Raw genomic sequence first — 12,546 nt, 5'->3', positions numbered from 1 at the left:
AGCACTGTATATCAGCCAGATGGGATGCATGGTAGAAACCCAAAGGTCTTGCTCTAGAATTCAACTATAAACAAGGTGAAAGAGCAGAAATCTGATTGAGTGAGGACTAACCAATCAGGAGAGACAGACTACGGGAGTATAAATACTACCAGACTGGACATGCCCAGGCATCATCGCTGAAGAAGACGGCAGGGATTGTCATCCAATCATCAATTATAATCAATAAATACCTGTACTTGGTTAGAAACCCGAGGAGTTTATTCTTCATATATGCCAGGAGAGCACTAGATCCTTTTTTTTGTCTACTCCTTTGCCTGTTGTTGCATGAGAAACATACACCATTCATTAATAGTTAAAGTTTTCTAGCCAGGTTAGTTTGTATAGCTGTTTTCCAGCTCTGATATAATTGGGACTTAGTAAGGGTTTACTTTGACATTAATGTAAAATGGGCAAAATTCAATTCAATTTGCTTTGCGTAGCAGAAATTTGATTCAGATGACTGAATTGATGGCAATCACCTTATACTATCATATGTAGTCAAAATGAAACTCATTAAGCTCTAAAAATGCAGTAAACAGCTTAGCCCCAGGACACAACTGCAGAAGAGCAACCTATGTAAAAATCACACACTGCACTCAAGCATCAAGAAGAGGTAAGGGAATAGTGCAGAAACAGAACATTAGCATTTTATCTATGGACATCTTCCCCTTCATTACCTTCTGTCTCTATCTAAATGTGCATAGGTGATAAGACCGTAAGATATTGAAGCAGAATTAGGCCATTCAGCCTATTGAATTTGCTGTGCCATTTGATCATGGCTGATTTATTATTTCCTCTCAACCCCATTCCCCTGCCTACTCATCATATTCTTTGACACCTTTACTAATAAGAAACTATCAACTTCTGGTTTAAATTTGCCCGATAACTAAGCCTCCATAGCTGCCTGTGGCAATGAATTCCACAGGTTCACCACCCTCTGGCTAAAGAAAATCCTCTATATCTCAGTTTTGAAGAGACATTCTTGTCTTCTGAAGCTGTGCCCTCTGGTCCTAGAATCTCCCACTTTTGAAAACATCATCTCCACATTCACTCTATTCAATATTCAATAGGTTTCAATGAGAACCACACTCACTCTTCTAAACTCCAGTCTGCACAGGCCCAGAACTATTAAACACTCCTCACATGTTCCTGTGTTCATTTTCATAAACAGCATATCGTTTCTTAGATATGGAGCCCAAGCTGCTCACAATACTCCCAAGGAGCTTTAACCAATGCCTTATAAAACCTTAACATTACATCCTTGCTTTTATATTCTAGTCCTCTCATAATGAATGCTAACACTGCATTACCCCGCTTACCATTGACTTAGCCTGTAAGTTAACATTTAGGGAATTCTGCATGAGGATGCCCAATCCCTTTGTTGATTTCTTCCTCGATTTCTGAATTTGTTCCCATTTAGAAAATTATCTGTGCCTTTATTCCTTCACCAAAGTGCATGCTCATATACTTCCCTAAATGGTATTCTATCTGCCTATTCTCTTAATCTGTCCAAGACTTTGTTCAGACTGTCTACTTCCTCAACACTACCTGCCTCATTACCTATCTTTCTTTCATCCATAAACTTGACAAGAAAGCCATCAATTGTCTCACCAATATCAGTAACAATCAACATTAAAATTAGTGGAACCAACACTGATGCCTGAGGAACACCACTAGTTATTGGCAAGAGGCAAACAACCAGGACTGGCCCCCTTTATTCTCACTCTTTGCCTCCTGCCAGTAAGCCAATCATCTGCCCATGATAGTATTTTTTTAGTAATGCCATGGACATTTAAGCAGTTTTATGTGTCATACCCTGTCCAAGGCCTTCTGAAAATCCAAGCAAACCTCATCTACTGACTTCCCTTTAGCTATCATGCTTATTATTTCCTCAAATAATTCCAACAGATTTGTCAAGCAGAATTTCCTGCTAAAAGAGACTGTGCTGACTTCGGTCTGTTTATCATGTGGCTCCAAGTATTCCAGAAACACATGCTTAATAATGAACATCTCTCGAACTACTGGCATCAGGATAACTGGCCTATATTTCCCTGTTGTTTGCCTCCCTTCCTTCTAAAAGAGTGGAATGACCTTTACAATTTTTCTAGTCCTCCACAAACTAGTGAATCCAGAATCTAGTAGTTCTTGCAAGATTGCTACTGGTGCTTCAAAAATCTCTTCAACTACCTGATTTTGAACACTGGAGTGTACTCTATCTGGTTCAGGTGACTTAACTACCTTCAGACCTTTCAGATTCAAAGCACCTTCACCTTAGTAATGAAGACTAATTGACGTCTGCTCTCTAATACTCTTGAATTTCTGGTTTGCTGCTGATGTCTTCTAGACTGATGCAAAATACTTATTCATTTTGTCTTCCATTCCTTTGTTCCTCATTGCTACCTCTCCAGCATCACTTTCTAGTGGCCTAATGTCCACTCTTACATCTTTCTTCCTCTTTATATATCTGAAACAAAACTATTAGCATACTCATCTATTTTATTTGCCAGCTTACTTTAATATTTCATCTTTCCATTCCTTAGTATTTTTTTATTTGCCTTCTGTTGGTTTTTTAAAGCTCCCCAATCTTCTACCTTGCCAATAATTTTTGCTGTGCTATATGCCCTCTCTTCTGCTTTTATGGTGTCTTTGACGTCACTTGTCAGCACAGTTGCCTTGACCTCCCTTTAGAATGCTTGTTGTTTGAGATTAAATGATCTGGTGTCTTCTAAATTACTCCCAGAAACTCTAGTCATTGCTGCTCTATCATCATCTCTGTTATTTTTTGTAATATTTTAGTAATATTGTAAATAAGTTGATCATTTACATAATGCATTGCAATGGGTTATTTGTAAAAGTACGTAAATGGCATATGTCATCATGATACATGCACACCTTGCTATAAGTAAAGAAGAAACTAAGACTCGCACTTCCTGGGCTCCCATCTTTTTCTTGCAATTATTTTTTTATTATTTTGAGTTACAAAGCATAACAGTGGTGATGACGTATTCTTTAAACAAGCCCAAGACAACTATCTACTTGTTAAAGCGCAGTGAGACATTCAAGTTTTTAAAATGTGCAGCACGAAATGCTACAGCTGAGAAAAAGCACAGCACTTTTTTTTCTTCAGAGCAGCATGTATTCTTCACAAAAGGTAAGACGATCAAGTAAATACAAGGCAGAAAACATAAGATTTCATGAGTTCATGAACAGCGAGTAGCGGATGATAATTGGTGGCTAAATAGGAAAGTCTGGTGTGTTTGATTACACTGCAGATAACTGTATATTATATACTGAGTGGATTGAGCAGTATTTTAAAACAAGATGAATAGTTGATGAGAACCAAGTGTCAATTTTGCTGAGTACATTGAGTTTAAATACTTCAAAGCTTTACTGCTCCAACGAAACCAGGCAAAATGAGCTTTGCTGATATCATGAAAATAATGCAGGAATATCTCGAACCAACAGCGTTGTTGATTGCAGAACACTTCAAGTTTCATAAGCGGAGTCAAAAGGAAGGGGAGTCCATTCCAGCATATGTGGCTGAATTGAAGAGACTGCCTGAGCGTTGTAAGTTCAGCAATGAGTTTAATACACTGGCAGATTATTTAGTTTGTGGAATCTTACAGAAAAGCATTCAATTAAGACTCCTATCTGAGAAACATCTCACATTTAAAAGAACAGTTGCAATAGCTATATTAATGGAAACAGAAAACAGAGATGCAATTGAATTGAATTGCACTCAAGATTGAAAGTGATCGTGAAGAAAATTTCAGTGTCAAAGCAGAAACATGACTGTCTGAACAAATTCTGTTATTGTTCTGGCAGGGGCTAATCTACACCAGACCAATGCAGATTTAAACATAAAACATGCAGAAAATTCAAATAAGTAGGATACATACAAAGAGTATGTCAGGAAGACGAAAATAACTGGACTGCACATGGAAGAGAAAGAGATAAAAGGTCAAGATACAGTTTCAAAAAGAGCTCTAACCTGCATGCTGTGACGAACACATTGATAATGATCAGCATGACACAGGACTAGGTAGCCTTGAGATTTACCGCATGAAACTAACAGGAGACAAAGAATATGGATTAAAACAGAAGGGAATGGCAAATTAATTAAGATGAGTTTGAATGGCATTTCAAAGATACTGAACTGAAGCCTGCAGATGTCCAACTAAAAACTTATACTGCAGAAAAGATAACTCCAGTGGGAATGACATATGTAACAGTGTAATACAAACAACAAGCCACACTGGGCTTGTACTGGTAAAAGAAAAGTGGCCAGTGTTGTGGGGCATGACTGGCTGAGACAACTACAACTTGCTTGGAGATCCAACTACCATTTACATGCCACATCCTCTGTAATAGTGTCAAGTGAAAACGAATTAAGAAAGGTACTGGATGATGCCACAGCAGTGTTTTTAGATGGCACTGGAAAACTCAAACATATCAGGAGTAAAGTAGTGTTAAATGAAAATGCCATACCCAAACTTTGCAAAGCCTGTCCAGTTCTCTATACCATCTGTGATAAAGTAGCCAGTGAGCCAAATTGCATGGAGGCTGACAGAATTCTTTCCAAGTTTGAATGGGCAATGTCAGTGGTCCCAGTAGCCAAGAAGAAAGGGTCTGACAAGATTTGTGGTGATGTTAAGGTCACCATCAAGCCAGAAGAGAGAATAGATCAATGCCCTCTGCCCAGGGTAGAGGATATCATTGCAAACCCTTCTGGAGGGAAACACTTCAGCAAAGTGGACTTAGCTGAGGCCTACAGATGGAGATGGAAGAAGAGTCCAAAATGATGTCACCATTAAAGTGATAAGCCTATTTATTGCTACAATAGGCTAGTTTATGGAGTAGCATCTGCACCTGCACTCTGGCAGAAAGCCCTGGACCAGGTGCTGCAAGGCTGGCCAGGCACTCAGTATCATCATTATTACCAGTAAAGTTGGCAAAGAATATCTCAAAAACCTCAAAGCAGTGTTAGAAAGATTAGAAGAATCAGCTCAGAACATGACACCACAACTGTGAATTCTTTAAACCGAGCATCACTTACCATTGATGCCCAAAGATAGCACAACTGTGCTGAGAACATTCCAGTAGTGGCGGATGCTCCAAGGCCAAAGGACATGTCTCAGTTGCAGTCCTTGCTAAGAATTGTCAATTACTATAACCTGACTACTGTGCACCACCCCTTGAATCCATTACTGCAGATCAGGAAGAAATGGCAATGGACAAAGCCACATGATGGTGCTTTCAAAAGGATAAAGAAAATAGTGACATCAGACACTGTAACTACACATTGTGATCCACATCATCCAGTGAAGCTTCTCTTTGATGCCTCGTCTTATGGTATAGGTTCGTTCATACCACATGTAATGAATGAAGGAAGCGAAAGCCCCCATAGCCTTTGTATCACGTTCCCTTACTGCTGCAGATAAAAATTATACACGGATTGAGAGAGAGGCTCTAAGTCTGATTTGGGGTGTAAAACCTTTCAGCCAGTACTTACATAGGAGAGAGTTTACCCTAGTTATCAATCATCAGCCACTAGTGTCCATCTTCAAGTCACAGACGAGTGTTCCACTAACAGCAGCAGCACAAATGCAGAGATGGGCTCTGTTTCTTGGAGGATACAATTATAAGATTGACTTCACGAGGACAACTAATCATCCCAGTTCCTCCGTTTTTACCAGCACAGGGATGAGCTTGCCTTTGACAGAGGTTGCCTTATGTAGGGATTGTGAGCTGAAAGCTAACATTGCAGGAGCTACATGTCGGAAACCTAGGCATGAAAGCATTGACTTGAAGTTTTGTCTGGTGGCCTGAGATAGATTAACAGATTGAGCAGCTGGCCATGCATTGTTCATGACGCCAACGTGTCCGGAAGATACCAAGAGCAGCGCCTCTTCATCCTGGGAAGGGCCTGCTTTGCCCTGGCCAAGGATTCTTGTTGATTTTGTCGGTGCGGCTTCAAAGTGGCCAGAAGTGTTCACTATAGCCTCACACACTGTTGATGTGTTGAGAAGCCTTTTCTCAAGCATTGGTGTTGCAGGACAGTTAATCAGTGACAATGGACCACGGTTTGTTACAGAACAGTTTCAGTCATTCATTCCTGATAATGAAAGGATTAAGACATATTACATCTGCACTGTACCACTCAGCCACAAATAGTTTGGCAGAAAAGTCGGTCCAGAGTCTAAAGAATGCACTATGCATAATGTCGGCAGAATACACCACACTTATACTGAAACAGGAGCTTGCCAACTTCCTCCTTGCAAATTGCAATGCAGCACACTCCACAACCAGCCGTACTGTTCCTGGATCATTCCTTGCACTGAAGCTTGGATCTACTCAAACCCATTCTCAGAAGGATTATGCAGGACAAGCAGCTGAGGAGGTGGCTTGGTAGTGTCATGGTTAGCACCATGCTTTACATTACCAGCGACTTGGGTTCAATTTCCACCGCAGTTTGTAAGGAGTTTGTCCGTTCTCCCTGTGACCATGTGGGTTTCCTCTGGGTGCTCCAGTTCCTTCCCACAGTCTAAAGACAAGCTGGTTGGTAGGTTAATTGGTTATTGTAAATTGCCCTGTGACTAGGATAGGATAAAATCAGAGGACTGCTGGGTGGCGAGGCTCAAAAGGTCGGAAGAGCCTTTTCCGTGCTGTATCTCAAAATAAAAAATAACCAGATTGAAGACTCCTCAGACAAGGAGGTTTGATATTTCACTCCTGGTCAAGCAGTCCTCATGAGGGACTATACAGATGATCAAAAGTGGATACTCTCTCTGTCCCTTGATCTTTGTTTCTTTCTTCAATACCTACTTTAGGACAGGACTGGACCACTCTCATACACAGTACAGATTGCATCTGATATCATCTGGAAATTTCACATCAAGGAGCTGAGAAGAGCAAAGTCAATTGTTAGCGAAGAAACCACTTCAGGAACCACTTCCTGTAGTCCCAGAGTTGAATCCTACAAACACCATGGAGGAGGCTCAAGAACCAGAGATTCCATAGCCACGAGTCTTACCAGCCAAGCAGAGTGACCCACTCCCACACCCGCTTGTCACGAAATACATTATCCCAAAAGAGTAAGAAATCCTTCACAGCAATTAAACCTTTAGGCCTGACTGGAACAATTTAAAATTTACTATGCTGTGGATGTCTATATATAGTAGTTGTTTTATATAGAATGCTGTGTCTATAGCTGAGATGCATTCTATATTGATTTGGAGATTATAGCTAAGCAATGAGAAGTTTTGTGTATTTAAAATTTCAGTAATATTTGAGTAATATTATAACTATATTATTGATTAAACATTCTTTGTTGTTTGCATAATGAATTTCAGGTTATCTGTAAAAGTACAGAAATGCCACAGGCCATCTCTGATATGTGCACACCTTGCCTGAAGTAAAGAAGAAATTAAGACTTACATTTCTTGGACTCCCATATTTTTCTTGCAATTACTTTAATGTTTTAGAGTTACAAGATATAGAAGTGTCCCCTTCCAATCAACTTTGGCCGTCTCCTTTCTCGTACCTCTGTTGTTACCTTTACTCCACTGCATTATTCCATCTGAACTTAATGACCAATTGCCCTCACATCTCATGTGATGAAGATGCGGACCGCAGGTGAGATCTTCAATGGACCCTCTACAGTTTGCCTGCCATCATCTACCTGTTTCAGAGAGCTCACTCCCACCAGGGTGATGCTAATAGCATTGTGAGAATCACATTTTTTAATATATTTCTCTAGTGCCTTCAATAAAATCCAGCATCTTCTTCTGAGGGAGAAGCTGCAATGAGTGGGCGTAGATAAATCCAATATCTTCTGGGTTACTGAATACCCAACAGATAGACCCCAGTTTGTAAGGTTGGGTAGTTCTCTGTCTGAGATAGTGATGAGTGGCACTGGAGCACATTCTAGAGTTCTCTGATGACTCTGCAGTGGTTGGGTGTATCACAGATGGGCAGGAGTTCACAGAGGACTGGTGGACAAGTTTGTGGAGTGATGCAGGAGGAATCACCTGCTCCTGAATGTGGTCAAAACCAGGAAGATGGTGATTGAACTTAGGAGGAAGAGGACTATGATGAGTCCTGTATACATTCTGGGAGAAGAAGCTGTGGTAGTGGAGGAATAGGAATACTTGGGTGTTCACCTCGACAACAGACTTGACTGGAAAACCAATACCAAGGCTGTTTACAGCAGACTATATTTTCTAAGGAAGCTGAGATCTTCAACGTGTGCAGCAGGATGTTGGAGATCTTTTACCAGTCTGTTCTACCGACTTCAGTCTTCTTTGTGGCTTTAATTTGGGGGAGCAGCATCAGAGCTGCTGATTCAAAAAGATTAAATAAACTCATCAAAAAGGCTGGATCCAGCCTTGGCTACAACCTGGACCCTTTTGAGTTAGTGGTGGAGAGAAGGTCACTAAAGAAACTTATCCATTATGGACCATCAGGCACAACCTCTCCATGATCGACTGAATAAGCAGCGGAGCACCCTTTCAAATAGGCTTATTCAGCTCTACTGTCACAAGGATTGTTACAAAAAATCCTTCCAACCAAATGCAATAAGCATATATAACAGGTCATCTCTGTGCAACAGGAGAACACACATCACAGTACAGTAGACTCTGTTTTATTATTTCATACTATTACACAGTACTGAACGTTATTGCACCTTGGTAAGTTATTATTGTGTATATTATTAGTCTGTACTTTATTATTAGTTATTATTATATTTATTGTTATTGCTAAGTGTGTTTTTAAATGTTGCGGCTGTAACAAAATAATTTCCCACTCGGGATCAATAAAGTACGTATTACTATTATTATCATTATTATTATTGCTATTACTGATTTTAACTTCTCCTTTCAAGCTGCAGGATGAATTTTATCATATTATGATCAGTGCCTTCTAAGGGTTCCTTTACCTTAACATCCCTAATCAAATCTGGTTCATTATACAAAAATGAATCCAGAATTGCAATTTTCCTACTGGGCTGGAAAACAAGCTGCTATAAAAAGCCATCTTATAAATGAATTCCTTCCCTTAGGAACCAGCACCAATCAGATTTTCATAATCTGCCTGCATATTGAAAACCCCCATGAGCACCATAACATTACCTTTTTCACATGCCTTTTCTAATCTCCCACTGTCATTTGTATCCCACATCCTGGTTACTGTTCAGAGGCCTGTATAGAACTCACATTTGGGTCTACTTACCCTTGCAGTTCCTTAACTTTCCCACGAGGATTCTACATCTTCTGATCTTACGTCACTTCTTTCTAAGGATTTGACTTCAATTTTTATCAATAAATCTATCCCAGCCCCTCTGCCCACCATCCTCAAGTCAAGTCAAGTCACTTTTATTGTCATTTCGACCATAACTGCTATGTACAGTACATAGTAAAAATGAGACAACGTTTTTCAGGACCATGGTGTTACATGACACAGTACAAAAACTAGACTGAACTATGTAAAAACAACACAGAGAAAAGAACTACAACTACTACACTAGACTACAGATCTACCCAGGACTGCATAAAGTGCACAAAATAGTGCAGGCATTACAATAAATAATAAACGGGACAATAGGGCAGTAAGGTGTCAGTCCAGGCTCTGAGTATTGAAGAGTCTGATAGCTTGGGGGAAGAAACTGTTACATAGTCTGGTCGTGAGAGCCCAAATGATTTGGTGCCTTTTCCCAGATGGCAGGAGGGAGAAGAGTTTGTATGAAGGGTGCGTGGGGTCCTTCATAATGCTGTTTGCTTTGCGGATGCAGCGTGTAGCGTAAGTGTCTGTGATGGCGGGAAGAGAGACCCCGATGATCTTCTCAGCTAACCTCACTATCCACTGCAGGGTCTTGCGATCTGAGATGGTGCAGTTTCTGAACGAAGCAGTGATGCAGCTGCTCAGGATGCTCTCAATACAACCCCTGTAGAATGTGATGAGGATGGGGGTCCTATCCTTGAATGTTAATTTTCCAACTCTGTCATACGGTGAAAGACTGAACGTTGACTTTCAACGATAACTCTGTTGATCTTAGTGACATAACTGCTTCAATTTCTAACAGCACAGCGAGATTTTCCCCCTTCTTTTGCGTACTGCAGGCATTCAAACATAACACAAGCAGTTCTGTACTGACCATCCTTTTGTCTCCACTTTGCCGGAATTTAGATTCTCTTCACTTTCTAAACTTTTTGTGTCATACTTTATTCTGGAGACCTCAGTCAAAGTGGTACATATCAAACATAGTGAAAAGAGAGCTTCATGCCAAATAATGGCATATATTTCAGAGAATATCTGCTTATTTGACATCCATCTTTGGCTGAGCAGAAATGTCTCCCAATTAAATAATTAGAAAACTAAATCTATTATTAATGATTTTATGGATGGCTTGGGGACACAACAAGGAGGTAGAGGTCCATTTAGGGTTTAGGGACAGAGACATGAAGAAGCTGGAGCTTAGGCCAGAGCCCAGGTTGGATGGTCTGGAGGCTAAGGCCAGGAATCCCCATGGACAGATGTCATGTCATCAGGAACTGTGGACAAAGACCAGTGAGGATGAGGACTTGTGATCCTCCGGCTCCGTGAGTCCTCTCAGGTTGAATGTCAATGCAGGCAGGAGGCCCTTAAGTTGGTGAGTTAGAGACCTGGAGTTCAAGGTTTCTTCATCAGCAAGTCCTTTCATCATGACCAATGATCGACGCTTGAAGGGCAATGACCAAAGTCAGTGAGTCTGAAGAAGAGGCACAATGGTTCTGTGAGTCTGTGAATCCATTGGAGGCTCGAGGCCCTGAGGTGGCCTGTCCTGAGATTGAAGGCTTGTCTGTTTGCATGAGTGAGTCGATGGCTGGTAGGGAGGAAATGGGCTTATTTTGCTGTTGTTATTTGGTTTTGTTGCTGTCATTGCCTTGTGTTGTTCAGCTGAAAACTGTTGGTGGTGTTAGTTGTTAATGCAAATGGTGTATTTCGCTGCATGTTTTGAGGTACATAATGATAAATAAATGAATCTGGTCCTCATCAAAACATCAATTCCTGGCCATCAATCCATGTTTTCACTGAACTGTCAAATGAACCAAGATAGTTTCACATTTTCCAACCCCTGTGGCTGTGCCATCAAATGCCAATGCTGAGCTATGGAATGTTTTCCCTTGATCTTTGTTTCTTTCTTCAATACCTACTTTAAAACCTATGTCCTTGATCAAGCATTTTGTCTTTTGCTTAGTCATGAACTGAAAATAGTTCAACATCAATTACTTTTCTTGCAATGCTGCAATGGAAAACCTTGTGCTCTGGTGCAGGAGTTGTAAAAAATGCATTGTGATCTTTGGTATCAAGTGACATTTATGAAATTATGGAACAAAGGGAAGGGCTTCTTAGAGTTGAAAAAAACTGGTGGAAGGAGTCCTGTGGTCATTGAGGGTGTGGGGAGGTGAAATGAAGACTGTTTTCTGAGAGGAGAATAAGAGTGCTGGTTTCATGGAGGAGAAAGAGAATATCAGTGTTATGGGGATTTTGGAGATTGAGAGAGAGTGGATTGAAATTTGTGAGGTGAAGCTGTAATGGAGTACCAATTTTGTAAGTATTCCATCAAGCGCAGAGGTCTGGTTTGACGAGCATAGCAATCAGCATTTCCCACAGAGCTTAATGTCAGGATCCTCCTTTCAAGCCTTCTGATCTATTCACCTAGCGCTTTAGCTCTCTCAGCTACCCTATTTAAATTGTTATTTCTTATAGGATTTCTGTGTAATTTGCTTTGGTTGGATGTTAGCAAAAGCAACAAAAGATACCAGCAATACATTTGACCTTGCCTATCTATAGCATTAACTGATATCACAATGACACCCCAGGTTTGGATTATTACCCAGACCATGAAATATGGATAAAGGTTAATGTGTAAAGTAGTGGAAAATAGAAGATTAATATTACAATAGAGAAATTGCTGGTCTTGTCGAACTCATGAGGTACCTACAAAATCTTTCATACATACACACGTAAGCTAGTTGCTTTTACATGTGTTTATACCAGTATATTTTTCATATGAAAGATAGCCTGAGGCTAAAATTGATCTCTGGTCTAAATTGGAAGAAAACATGACAAAATTTACATGGATAAGTCAAAGTCCTTAGCTTGGTTGCTATGACAATTTATGCTCTGAATTTCCAGACCAATATGCTATATTATGGTCTTAATAGGCAGAACAGAAATATCTATGCAGGCCAGAGCAAGAAAAAATCATAATTTCAGGTGAATTAAACTCTGTCAAGCTACTCTTCAGATTTTGGGGTTTTGTCTTTACTGAGGATGGATTATGTATTGTCACTTTGCCAGAATACCAGGGGGACTGGATTCTGAACAACGTGAGCAAAAGATCGAATTATATTCATTGCAAATTTGAAAATAGATTGCTTTTTCTTCTTTTGTGTCATTTTGAGCTCTTTTACTGTGTTAAAGGCACTGTATAAATTAACAGCTTACATTGCTTATTATATTTTA

General features: G+C 40.1%; 1 protein-coding gene and 1 long non-coding RNA gene across 2 annotated transcripts in view; one reads left to right on the top strand and one right to left on the bottom strand.

The window, feature by feature from the left end:
* Window positions 1-12,546, top strand: part of LOC140727817 (uncharacterized) — a 114,878-nt gene that overhangs the window by 9,193 nt on the left and 93,139 nt on the right. The window lies entirely within an intron of this gene.
* Window positions 1-12,546, bottom strand: part of gap43 (growth associated protein 43) — a 269,430-nt gene that overhangs the window by 223,462 nt on the left and 33,422 nt on the right. The window lies entirely within an intron of this gene.

The sequence above is a fragment of the Hemitrygon akajei genome, chromosome 5 (genome assembly GCF_048418815.1).
Source record: "Hemitrygon akajei chromosome 5, sHemAka1.3, whole genome shotgun sequence".
Lineage (NCBI taxonomy): Eukaryota > Metazoa > Chordata > Chondrichthyes > Myliobatiformes > Dasyatidae > Hemitrygon > Hemitrygon akajei.
The sequence above is the reverse complement of the archived record's forward strand: the minus strand, read 5'-3'. Positions and strand labels throughout refer to the sequence as shown.